The 13224-nt window shown below is 40.3% G+C and overlaps 1 long non-coding RNA gene across 1 annotated transcript; it reads right to left on the minus strand.

Annotated features, from left to right (window-relative positions):
- Nucleotides 1–6507: 6507 nt before the first annotated feature.
- LOC307269674 lies at nucleotides 6508–7303 on the minus strand. The gene is made up of 3 exons (XR_013845508.1): nucleotides 7109–7303; nucleotides 6912–7016; nucleotides 6508–6554 (listed from the first exon to the last, which is right to left on the minus strand). It is a non-coding gene; the product is annotated as an uncharacterized lncRNA (long non-coding RNA).
- Nucleotides 7304–13224: the final 5921 nt, after the last annotated feature.

Consider the following 13224-nt stretch of genomic DNA (forward strand, 5'->3'; position numbering starts at 1 on the left):
AGTGCTATTACCAACTACCTGATGTGCTCACTCAAAAGAAGATGCCTGTTACAGCGGACAATATCATCACGCCAGAAGACCTGGAAAAGTGGACTTACCTCTCAGCCATTGATGTCCCTCGCATAGGCGCCAACGTTGACTTGTTGATTGGTAGCAACGCCCCAGAGTTATTAGAGCCCTGGAAGATTGTCAACAGCCATGGAGGAGGCCCTTACGCAACGAAAACTGTGCTTGGTTGGGTGGTTAACGGTCCCGGGAAAGACAGCGAAATAACTGACCCAAGATCTGGTCTCATGGTAGCGGCTGTGAATAGGATCTCTGCTTGTGAACTGACCGAACTACTGGACAACCAATACATGCATGACTTCAATGAAAGGACCTGTAAAAACAAGAAAAGTTGGCTTCATCCGGAAGAAATACCAACCATCCCAGAGAATCGAGTCCTCAGGCTGTCCAGAAGCCAAAAGAGGAGGAGCAGTGGGAGACGGAGGAAGAGGAAGAGTCCGCTGTGGAGGAAGAGGAGGGCAAGGATGAGACTGCTAAAGCTCCAAGAAGGGAGCGATGGACCTCCAACACAAAGCAAACACAAGGCAACAAAAAGGGAGAAATCTCAAAGCCGCAGTAAAAGCAAAGAAAAAGAGTAATGTTTTCGAAACCCCTGTAACTAACTAGCTGTGCCTATTACAAGCAGCCTCAGATGTCTAATTGACTGTCAATGTGCTAGTTACCTCCGACCCTGTAAACATTTTGTTTTATGGTTTTTCTTTATGGCTCTATTGTGACATTGTATAATTGTTAAGTCTACCTGCCCTAACAATTAGGGGCCCAGTGTAAGAGCCATTGACCCTCTTTCTTGTTTGTTTGTATTGTATTGCACTATGCCCAATTCGACCGCCTGGCGGCAGGGCTGTACCGGATGCATAGGCTATTTAGCAGGTGCACTCACACCAGCCGGGGCTTGCATGCCGGAAAGGCAAATAGTTTTTGACCGTGCGCACCAAGCTCAGTTGTACCGAATGTAGTGATATAGCCTACAAGTCAAACGTCATTTGTTTTAAAGTAAATAAAGTAAACTTTTAAATCGCTAAAAGAAGAGTGGACATTCGAAGTTTACTGTCAACTGTATGCTATAGGCACGCGTCACACACCTGGCGACATGCAGCCTAGTGGCTAATGGGGAGCTGCTACATGTACCGATTGGCAAAAGAAATGTAGGCTACTATCTGCGATTGATGGGAGGATCGGCAATAGTTTTTATCTAGCTGTCAGAAAGGGAGTGCAGTGGAGAGAAAGAAAGTGACAGAAAGACCCGGGTCTCACTCCATGAGCTCACGCCAAGTCAACGCGACCTGAATGAGCTGAATGAACGTCTGATGAGCAGCTATTTATAAATATAGATACATAAACATTGTTTACTAAACACAATCAACGTGTTGTGTGATTTGCGACAGTAGCCTACCTATATCAGCGGACGTGTGGTTGCGCACCTACAAGCAGCGGCAGTGTGTGGTCGCGGTCGCGGGGTGAAAAAAGCCAGCCAGTCGTCCTCCCTCCACCTCTCACCGAATTTATAATAGCTGAGCATGCATTTCGCTGGGTCGTTCTCTCCTTTTTTGCTCTACCGCGGCCGACTTCAAATTCGAAAGCAGGGAACACACATTCTTCTTCTACGTTTTAAATGCGGTACTCAGCCTCACACGGCCGTACTGCCTCTAGCGTAGGTGTCGGACATGCCGGATATCTTTGAAGTAGCCTATATAAAACATCGATAAAATAAAAACATAGAAATCTAACAATTAAACTAGAAAACTAGAAAGAAACAAATAAGGCAAGCTCATTAATTCTGCCCCCGAGTAAATTTAATGCCGCCCACCCAATAATTCCAGACTTTTTAAGACATTTAAGGCCTTGAATATTGAAACTTAAATTTAATGACTTTTAATGCTTTTCAAGATCCGCGGCAACCCTGTATATATACATATATATATCTTGTGAAATATATGTATAAGAAATTAGAAAAGGTCTTGGTAAGGTTCATTGTTCCTTTTGCTATACTTACGTGCCAGTGCAGATGTGTGTGTTCTGCCTTTCCCTAGGGGTGGAAACAAAGTGTTAGTCTAACATTATATTTTGTGTATGCTAGTCTTGTATGCTAGTCTTCTAGTTCAACTGACAGTTGAACTAGAAAACTCATGGGGAAAACAATACCTGATGAGAATTAAATGATGACAGGAGGACTTATCTTTTTGCTACGGTATTTGAACCGGTAACAAGAGTAAATAAATTAAAGCTAAAGGCAACAAAGAACAGGACCTCGAACTTTAAGCATCACTCACCGCCAACTACAGCGCAACAAAAGGTTAAGACCTTGATGGCTGCAAGAAGGTGGACATCATTCCATCCGAGTGGTTAGAAGGCGGGAAGGAGGGAAAATTATGCTGGTGGCCACCAGCCCTGATCAATGTCACCAAGGCAGTGAAAGACGGAACACCACCAGCCAGAAACTGGATCTTGTGCAATGTCCGTGTAATGGGAAATGCATGTAACTTGACATGGAGCAGGAGCAGTGGAGGGAGGGAGAGAAGGAGAGTCTTAGTTCACATACGAAAAACAAACTCACAGCTCATTTTAATTTCTAAGTACTTTCCTTTCTTTATTGCTGAAGAGCATGACCCCCACAGCATGATGCTGCCACCAACATGTTTCACGTTGGGGATAGTACGTTCAGGGTGATGTGCAGTGTGAGTTTTCCACCACACATTGGCCCTCATTTATCAACCTTGCGTAGACGAGAAAAATGGGTGTACGTACATTTCCACGCAAATCTCGCCATTTATCAATTTGGACGTGAGCGTAGGGTACGCTCAAATCCCACGTCAGCTCTCAGCTCGTGTACGCAAATTAATTTGAAAACAGCTTGGACTCGAAGTGCAGGCTGTGCCGGGTAGCTGATGACTTTGTTGGACAATTATTAGAAGATAATACAAATGCAGTGTTTTCTCTGACCAAAATAAAGATATAATCACTTAAAAATGTGCAGCTTATGGTGTGCAACTGAGTAGGAGGGCTGATTCAATAGTGTGCACACCGGCCACTTAGGAGCACTGCATGGGACTGCGTAAGGGCAGTTGTCTCCGTATTTTCATATTGACGGACATCACATCCGTTCAGTTAATGCTGATTGTCAAGTCAGTTAGATGACTAAAAAATACTTGTTCATATAGTTTGAACACTTTGTGAATCAGAGTGAATGGTATTCTGCTAAAATATCAAATAGCCTACTTTAAATATATGCGATATACACTATACAGTTGGATAATTTTTAACACTTTGTTATTAAATACAGTCATCGCTGTGTCCGTTTGATGTGAAATAGTCAGATGTATTAGTTAAATGACAGAATGCAATGTGTGGCAGAAAACTAACACTGCACATCACCAGGAACACACCATCCAACCGTGAAACATGGTGGTGGCAGCATCATGCTGTGGGGGTCCTGTTCTTCAGCAGGTACAGGGACGCTGGTTAGAGTTGATAGGAAGATGGATGGAGCCGATACAGGGCAGAAAAACCTTGTTCGAGTCTGCAAAAGACTTGAGCCTCGGGTGGAGGTTCACCTTCAAGGAAGACAACTACTAGCAGATTCATGTGTTAGAATGGCCCAGTCAAAGTCCAGACCTAAATACAATTGAAGGACTGGAAAATTGCTGTTCACAGACGTTTTCCATCCAATCTGACACTGAGTGTTGGTCTATCACATGAAATCCCAATAAAATAAATGTACGTGTGTGGTTGTAACGTGACAAAATGTGGAAAAGTTCAAGGGGTATGAATACTTTTTCAAGCCACTGTAACTTTCATGTTGATGCCATTTTATAGATGATAGATACTCCTCACATTCTCCAAAAGAACCATTGACAAACAAGATTTACCATTGATAATTCCTATCAGCAAGAGGTTTTTGAATTCTCCTTTGCCATAGACCCCCTTCCAGTTCATTGGCCTGGCAAATCTATTGGTGAAGAGGTGCCCCATCAGCCTCCAAACTGAGTCCTTCAGAGACACACCACCCCTTTGAGCCAACATGGTCATCTGTTAGAAGAGAGTAAACAAAGCAAGTGTTGAGAAAGATCTGGGGCCGGTTTCCCAAAGCCTTCTTAGAGCCTTCTTAACGCTACGTCATTCGTAACCCCTACGTAGAGTTCCTACTTAACATTTCGCCTGTTTCCCGAAACGTTCTTTGCTACGAATCTCTTTCGTACGTCATACGTTGGTAAGGTTGGTCTGGAGCGCCCTCAGAGCCTTCTTAGCTCTACCGTAGGGATGTTTCAGCTCTCACTTGTGTCATTTAACTAATAAATCTGACTGTATTTCATATCAAACGGACACAGCGATGACTGTATTTAAAACAAACTGTTCAAAACTATCCAACTGTATAGTGTATATCACGTATATTTAAAGTATGCTTAGGCTATTATATATTTTAGCAGAATACCATTAACTCTGATTCACAAAGTGTTAGAACTATATGAACAAGTAGCCTACTTTTTAGTCATCTAACTGACTTGACAATCAGCATTAACTGAATGGATGCGATGTCCCTCAATATGAAAATAGGCCTACTTTATAAGTGATACACTATAGCCTACAGTCGGATCGTTTTTATCAGTTTGTTATTAAATACAGTCATCGCTGTCTCAATGTGATATGAAATACAGTCAGATTTATAAGTTTAATGACACAAGTGAAAGTCCCTGCGATCGCTGTGGCATCGAGATACAAACCCCCACATTTCCTTCCGTAAAGCACCATGCGTAAAACGGACACGAGTCACATCCCTGTTGCGCATGGAACTGCCACAAGTCATTCATGAAGAAAATAATTGCTGTAAACAATCTTCATCTCCTCCGCTGTTTCTATATTTTCTATATATTTTTTTAAATTAGTATAGGCTATGGTAGTATGTTCGACATGGTTAACACTAGAACCTCCGCACTGTGTTCCACACCGGCTCAGCTGACAGCTGAGAGCTGTCAGCTGAGCCCGGGCAAGAGTGCGTCGGATCCTCCGCCTCAAAACATGTAAACGTGCAAAAAAATGAATGAATAATCAATTAGAGCTTACCTTAAAATAAGTGTGCCATGTTACTGTTTATTGTATTTAGGATTTTAGCTCATTTGGACGCTGTTTGGGCCGTCTGTTTATTTATATAGGCTATTGGCGATATTATGTCTACTTTCAGTTTCATTACTGACCCACCAAGTAACGTGATTAGTGTTCTTAAAGATACTTATTTATAAAACAAGAGTTCCAAAACACAGATGATGATTCAACAAACTAATTTATGACTTTATATTACAGTAGAAATGCACGGGTAGATTTGGTTAGACAGCATACAGATGCAGCTGCGCATGAAATGAGCAGGAAATGGAAAATCGAACTCGGAGCAACCGATTTCAGCAGTGTACGAACGACGTAAGAAGTGTTTCTCCTAAGACACCGTTCGGGAACCACGACTACAGAGGTAAACAACTTTGGTAAGTCATAACGTAGGAGTCTTCGTAGCTCGCTAAGAGAGGACGTTATCGGGAAACCGGCCCCAGGTTGATTATTGTTTGAATGGAATGTAATAGGATTGAAATAATAAATAATTAATTTTATTGTAAGGTAAATGTTATGTTTTATAGTTTGGTTTGCAATAAAATAAACAAAAGTGCCAAGAATGTTTGCATACACTGTGAATTAGTATTAGTAGGGGGAGGTTATTGATTATTATGTTTGAATTTGATGGCAAAAAAATTAGTGGTCTAAATAATATTTTCTTTAGTAAGTGACTATGGTATCATTGTTCCTACAGCTTAACACAAGTTAATAGAAGACATTTTTAATGCCAACTGGAAATTAAATTTAAGACCAACGACGCAATCAACACAAAGGAAAAAGGTATTGTCTCGGTGTTCAGACACCACAGTAACTCTGCTTTCAGCTTAGACGTCATTATCTGTATCTGTTCAACCAACAAAATAATCTGTATATGTATCTGTATTCGGATATGAAGCCCGAAGTGGCCTGAGCTTATGTCTGAATATTTTTTTTTCAATTATTGTCCCTTCAGAGCATCAAATTGATTTAATGTTGGCATATAATTAATTATGAGATACATTTCTACCTCATACTGTACTTTTAATTCATTGCTCTCTCTCATTATAAGTTATATGAACTGTCTGAGCCCCACTAGCCCTTTAACTGGGGGAAATTGAACATTCAGAATCTGAAAAAGAACAGTATTACATCACAATAATTCAATGTGTCAGTTTTATTTTTTTAATCTTTTTCTACCTTTTTACTTCTTTTGAATGCAACAACACTCACATGTGCTGGGACGGTCGTTCCTCGGCCAAGATGGTGTGGTATCTTTGCTGAGAGCTGTAGCGAAAGAGAGTTTGATATGACAGAGGTTCTTAAGGAAAGGATACAATCAGTTCATTAGGTTTACTCACGTTTACCTGCTCTCATTTCTGATGAGCATCGTCTTCTGCCTTCTCCAGAAACCCCTACAGAAAATAAGAAATAGGTGATGGAGGGTGTTTTAAATACCTATTCAATCAAATATGTAAGTCACAGCAAAATGTGTTGAATCTTTCTAAAAGTGGTTACTTGTTTTTGAGTATTTGCAATCCATATAATTTTGATATAGTTATCGAGCTCTGTAAATGGGAAATGCAGTCAACAAACAATGAGGAAAGAGTATATGTGACTGTCTGACAATCCTGAATTTTGGTCACGCAGTAACTAATTTCATTCATTGGTTTTATTTTCAATAAGTCAACAACACAGGTGTTTGTAGGGCTGGTCTCGCTTATGTTATCCTACCAAGAATTACACTGAAATGGACATATTACTATTCTTACATTGTGAGAGCATGGGAGGTGCGCATTACAGGAGGGTTTGGTAGTTTGGAATCCCGCCTGCAGTCACTGTCCCTCTCATCCGATTCAAACATTGGATTCTTGATTCTGCGTTAAAGAGAAGTTCAATAAGAAAGGTATGATGCAAGGCTATAACACGAACATTACTCAAACCTTTACGTTGCTCAATCTCAACTTACAGTCTACTTTGTTTTTTTCCATTGACCAAGAAGGGCAGGCCGAGGAAGGTATGGAGAACGATGCTGATGGGGCTGAACAAATGTCAGATGAAGACCACCATCACTCTAGGTCACCTCTTCAGGGGCTAGGCATTGCATGGTTTCTGCTCTGTGTAGAGACTACTGTGGCTATACCAGAAAACTGTTAAGATGCTTTGTGACCAACTTCGCTAAGATATATGGGACCAAATTTCTTGTTAATACCCACAACCTCATACATTTAGCAGACGATGCAGAAAAATACGGCCCTCTCGATTCAGTTTCGTGTTTCCCCTTTGAAAATTATTTAGGACAGTTAAAAAAAATGGTGAGAAGACCACAGGGCCCTATTCAACAGATTGTCAGGCGTGTGTATGAAAGGCAACTATTTCCCCACATAGCAAGAGAAATGCCTGAAGGTATTGAACCAAAACAGCCCCATGCATCTGGACCAATGCCAACAGATTTATCCATGCATCAGAGTGTTCAATATAAAATGTATAAAGGCAAAGCCACAATAATCACAAACACCAGTGGTAGCAATTGTTTTGAACTGGGGGGCAGAGTTCAGACCTGCAAACTCATAGGAGGTGAAAAAGGTGACAAACACTCGTCCCTTCTAGGGGGGTCGGGTGTTTTTCCAAACGATTGGCTATTGTTAAATATCATTCACACAACCAGAGTTCTCCACTATTGAATCACTATTAAATCACCTTCACACAAAGTCTCCGCCCCAGCAAAGCAGCGAGTCGATCGCTGTGACGGTGAAAATCACCGGGACCCGGGAGACCCAGTGAGCGAGTGAGACGCCGCTCAGAAAAAACTCTGTGGTTTGATGGATGAAATCAGTCGGGGATATCCTGCCCGTTAACTTTGTCTACGGGAACGGCTTCCGCGATCTTTTTCTATGTCTCGAGTCTAACAGAGAGCCATGCCGGCAAACTGACAGCGCGACTAAATACAGTGAGCTGCGTCCCTCCGTATAGTTTCTGTTTCAGTAGGCTGTTACATTAACCTCTGAAGCATTGACAGTGTTTAATCAAAGCCTCTAATTTTTTATTATCAAAAGGGCTTTGATTGAGACTTTTAGCCAATTCTAAAGTCTGAACACACAGCGGCAGCAGTGATGCTTTACTGTGCCCGATCTTAACGCTGATTGGACAATACTCATGACGTCTACCAAAGATGTTTTATTGCCAAGATAACGATATTCCCTTGTCTCACACTACGGTAACTCGCCCACACAGTCCAGTCTGGGAAGCGCTGGCTGACTTCTCTGGCAGCTGCCGCTACCCCCCCCCCCCCCCCCTCCCAGAAACAAAAACTCTTCGGATCTATACGATTCACGTGGGTCATATATTTTGATTCTAAACGGCGATTTTCGCCGAAAAGCGACGAGTTTGCAGGTATGGAGTTGTGATTGTAAGGAACATTGTGCATTGCCGAGGAGAAACTCATGTTGTGTATGAAGCTTCTGAGACAGGGGCATGTTTCTTCAACTACCCCATAGAGTCAACATCGCTTGGAATTTCTATCCTCTCAAAACTCTCTGGTCAGCTTGCCAGTGCTCCAGTCAAGGATTTCACAAAACCACTGCTTTTATTCCCCCTTCGAAATACGGTTGTGGCTTTGCCTCAGCTTCACTGCACATAACTCAGTGAACTTTGCAGGATGCCCTCATTCAGTGTGGTGGAGTTTGTTTAGTTTGTTTAGTTAATAAAAACTTTGGGCTTGAACCAGTGCACCGCAGGGGGGGATGGAGGAGACAGCCCTCCTGCTCTGCTTTGTCCAGCTGGACTCAGGTCTGAGAGAGATTGAGATAACAGAGATAAGGTTTTAGAAAATATTATTCATATATTTTATTTATTTATATATATATATATATATATATATATATATATATATATATATAGTTTGCAGAGTTCCATATAATTCGCAACTGAGGAAGTAACGTCGGTATTATGTAAACAAGTGGATATATGTCAAACACCCTCCGATTTATGTGAACTAAACCTATAGCACTCTTCTTAAAAGCTCTGAGAAAAAAGCTGACCATAAATGTTAAATGCAGAAGACCTAAAATCATCTCATAATACAGACAGGAAGATACAGGCATTACTAGTATCGTCAGCTTGAGCCTATCTTTCTCATGAGCCGTGCGTCAAGCATCACAAACAGTGAAAAGTATATGTTTCACATCGAAGGCTACAAGCTACAAAAACCTACCTCCTCCTCATCATCTGCCTCATCAGCCAGCCTTACAGCGGGCACGAATCCTTGGACAGATCAGCATGAAATCCAATCTATGCGAAAGTCAGATGGTAGGGTCAGAATTTGGCGTAAACAACATGAAAGCATGGATCCATCCTGCCTTGCACCATCAACCATGCCACTTTAAAATTCACTTAAAATCCCCTTTCTGATGCTCTGTTTCAACTTCAGCACGTTGTCTTGACCACGTCTACATGCCTAAATGCATTGAGTTGCAGACATGTGATTGGAAGATTAGCTTTTTGTTTTTATAAGCAATTGAACAGGTGTATCTAATAAAGTAGCCGGTGAGTGTATGTTTCTAGATGATAAATAAGTGCTATGTTAACATATACACAATTGTGTTGCCATTTATAAAGCAAATCATGAAATGCTCATTCATTGGTAAATTATTAATCAGTCTTTTACAAACCTTTCTTCATCCCCCTAATCTAAAGTGTAAACCATTCATCAGGTACATATGTGTAGTAGGGCTGTCCTCCACTAAAAATGTACAAAATCGAATCTGATTGGTCGAATTTTGCCTATAGTAAACTAATCGTCAAATCATGCTATTTTTTTTTCCTGCTTATTGATCCAAATTCTCATTTGCAATGGGGCTGAAAGACCCAATTATAGTTTGTCTTCTTCAGTTGGCATAAGAATAATGTCTACCTTATTCATTCACTCACACTTAGTAGATTGATTAAGAGATTGTGGACACTTGTGGAGAGCTTCAATTAGCAGGCGCTGCGGTATACTGTAGGGACAGCTGCCTCTGGCGAGTTTAACTTTTTTTCTCTTCCTTGTATAAACAGTTTTGTAAAATCTCCCCCAGTAGAGACACTTATACTGTCATACTTCCCAGCCCTAATAATCGCACAATTTCACCAAATCAGGCAGCATTATTGCCACCATGCCTAACAACTTTTCTGGGGAGAAACCTGCTGTGTGGGAACTTACTGCTGAGTCTTCAAAGATTCACCAACAGAGCTTATCTGCAATTAGAGACAGGAGGAGGAATGAGGAAGATGGGGAGAGAGAGGGAGAGAAGTTATGTGCTTTCACTGACAACATACTGTTATAGTATATAGTATATATATTTATAGTTTCCCTTCAATATGCCTTATCGAAAGATATGCTTAGTGTTTACAGAGAATTAATAATGTTATATATACAGTAATTATTTAAAATATTTACTGACTAAATGAAGCATTGCCAGGTGTACATCATAGTTAGTCCTAATTGTTATAAACAATATCAAACGTCTAAGAATGCTCAGCAGTTGCCCACATCCACAATCATTAGCTGCCCTTCTGTCTTTTTCAAAAATAACAATCCAACTTACCGATCAAAGCGCAGAGCTGGATTCAAGTTCCGTTTGTCTAAGAGAAAATCAATTGTCAGTTTGCAAAAGGACAGTTGGTTCAATTCAAACTATCTAGCATGGAGAATAAAGCTATCTAGAAATTGAAGATACAGTGTAGTGTCATATCTGTTATGGACTGTAGTAAACATAAATTGTTATGTGTGAGAGCATAAGTAAGTGAGTGTATGTTTCTAGATGATAAATAAGTGCCATGTTAACTTATCACAATTGTGTTGCAAGTCATTTATAAAGCAAATCATGAAAGAAGTGCTGGGGTGTGTGTTTGTGACTGGTTGGCTGTGAGCTAGTGTCTTTGTTAGTGCAGCTCTCTGCCACACACACAGCTAGAAATAACTGACCTAAAAATGCTATGATTGACCAATCACAACAGAGGGTGTATAAGTGTCATATTAGAACTACCCAGAGCAAATGTGTTCATGATAGGTGTATATGTAATATATATATATATATATATATATATATATATATATATATACATACATGTTGCACTTCCAGATGCGTTTATCTGTGACACTCCAGCAAGAGCTTTTTTAAAATGTGTCAAAGGTCATGGTGGCTACAGTTCTTGTGAGCGTTGCACACAGTATGGTGTTTATGTTGACGGTAGAGTTGCGTTTCCAGACATGCATTCCAGCCTGAGGACAGACACTCAGTTTGAACAAATGTCAGGTGAAGACCACCATCACTCTAGGTCACCTCTTCAGGGGCTAGGCATCGGAATGGTTTCTGCTTTTCCATTGGATTATATGCATTTAGTTTGCTTGGGTATTGTGCGGAAATTGATTGCTCTGTGGTTCCATCTAATGTTTTATCTGCCATCTCCGATCACCTGAAAATATGCAGACAAAGCTTCTGTAAATGAATACATGGCTGAGGAACCAGTGCACCGCAGGGGGGGGATGGAGGAGACAGCCCTCTTGCTCTGCTTTGTCCAGCTGGACTCAGGTCTGAGAGAGAGATTGAGATAACAGAGATAAGGTTTTAGAAAATATTATTTATATATTTTTATTAAATATATACAGTATATATATATATATATATATATATATATATATATATATATATATATATATATAATATACTAATGCTGAGTGCGAGGTGAAAAAAGAAAGCTTGTCATTTGCAATACTTGTTACACTAAGCTTACACCAACCGCATCATTAAGTTTAGTGGCATTCATTTTCAATTACCGTAAGGTTTTATGCATCAAATTGTCCCGGAAGCGCTTTCTACTAGGCTAAGTGTAACCACCAACTACTGGTTTGGCATGCGTACTACAGCGATTTCGGCCCAATTTCTTCGCAACAGTGGGCATGATGAAAGTTTCCAAATCAATTGCGTTCAATACAAATCAATACATGGAAACTTTTGAAAATGTAAAAGGGAAAATCTTTGCGTTTTCACCGTTTGAACAGCACCTCAGTGGCAGGAATTATATAATTACCATCATATTTGTCTGCTGTGACTGGCAGCTGAGTGCTGGCAGATCTAGCGCTACTACTGGCATATTGGATTTATTTGAACTAAACCTGTAGCACTCTTCTTAAAAGCTCTGAGGAAAAACCTGACCATAAATGTTAAATGTTGAGCCGAATGTTTTGGTTTCAGGGGAAAGGCTGCAGATTGTATCCGAATATAAATATCTGGGAGTTTTATTTGATTCAAAGTTGTCATTTACATCACATGTAAAAAGGGTCTGTAACCGAATCAAATTCAACCTCAGGAACTTTAGACACATTCGCCATCAAATGTCTATAGAGGCAGCAAAAATGTTTATGCACTCTATGATTTTCTCACACATCACTTACTGTTTACCCATTTGGTCACAAGCTACTGTTACATCCCTGAAACCTATACAATCACTTTACAAACGAACTGTTAAAATCCTGGACAAGAAACCTTGTAGATTTCATCATTGTCCAATATTACAAAAGCACAGATTACTCAAATGGGAAAACATGGTCAACTATTCAAATCTATGTCTTGTCTATAAAATCATTCACGGTTTATCATCCCCTCCGCTCCATCAGTTTGTCAACATCCGAACAGCTGATCACAGCAGAACTAGAGCATCAGCGAGGGGAGATTGTGTTATCCCTTTTAGGAAGAGTGTATTTGGCCATACCTCTTTCTCTGTTCGTGCAGCTACTGAGTGGAACCTCACCCCCATAGCCATCAGAAATCTGACCCCATATAGGTCATTCAAATGCCAGTTAAAGAAATGGCTCATTGATAACCAGAGCTGTTTACATTATCATTAACCTGTTCATGTTATTGTCTGCTGTTGTCTGATTGTTGCTCTGCTGTGTTTTTATTGTATATTTTAGCTTAATAGTACTTTTTACTTTACTTACTTTTTAATAGTACGTTTTACTATAGGTGTGTTGTGTTATATAAATGTGTAAGTTATTTTCTTTTACGGTGACTTTTACCATCTGTCTAGGGACTGCAGATGAAA

The sequence above is a fragment of the Ammodytes marinus genome (assembly GCF_949987685.1).
Source record: "Ammodytes marinus genome assembly, chromosome: 24".
NCBI lineage: Eukaryota > Metazoa > Chordata > Actinopteri > Uranoscopiformes > Ammodytidae > Ammodytes > Ammodytes marinus.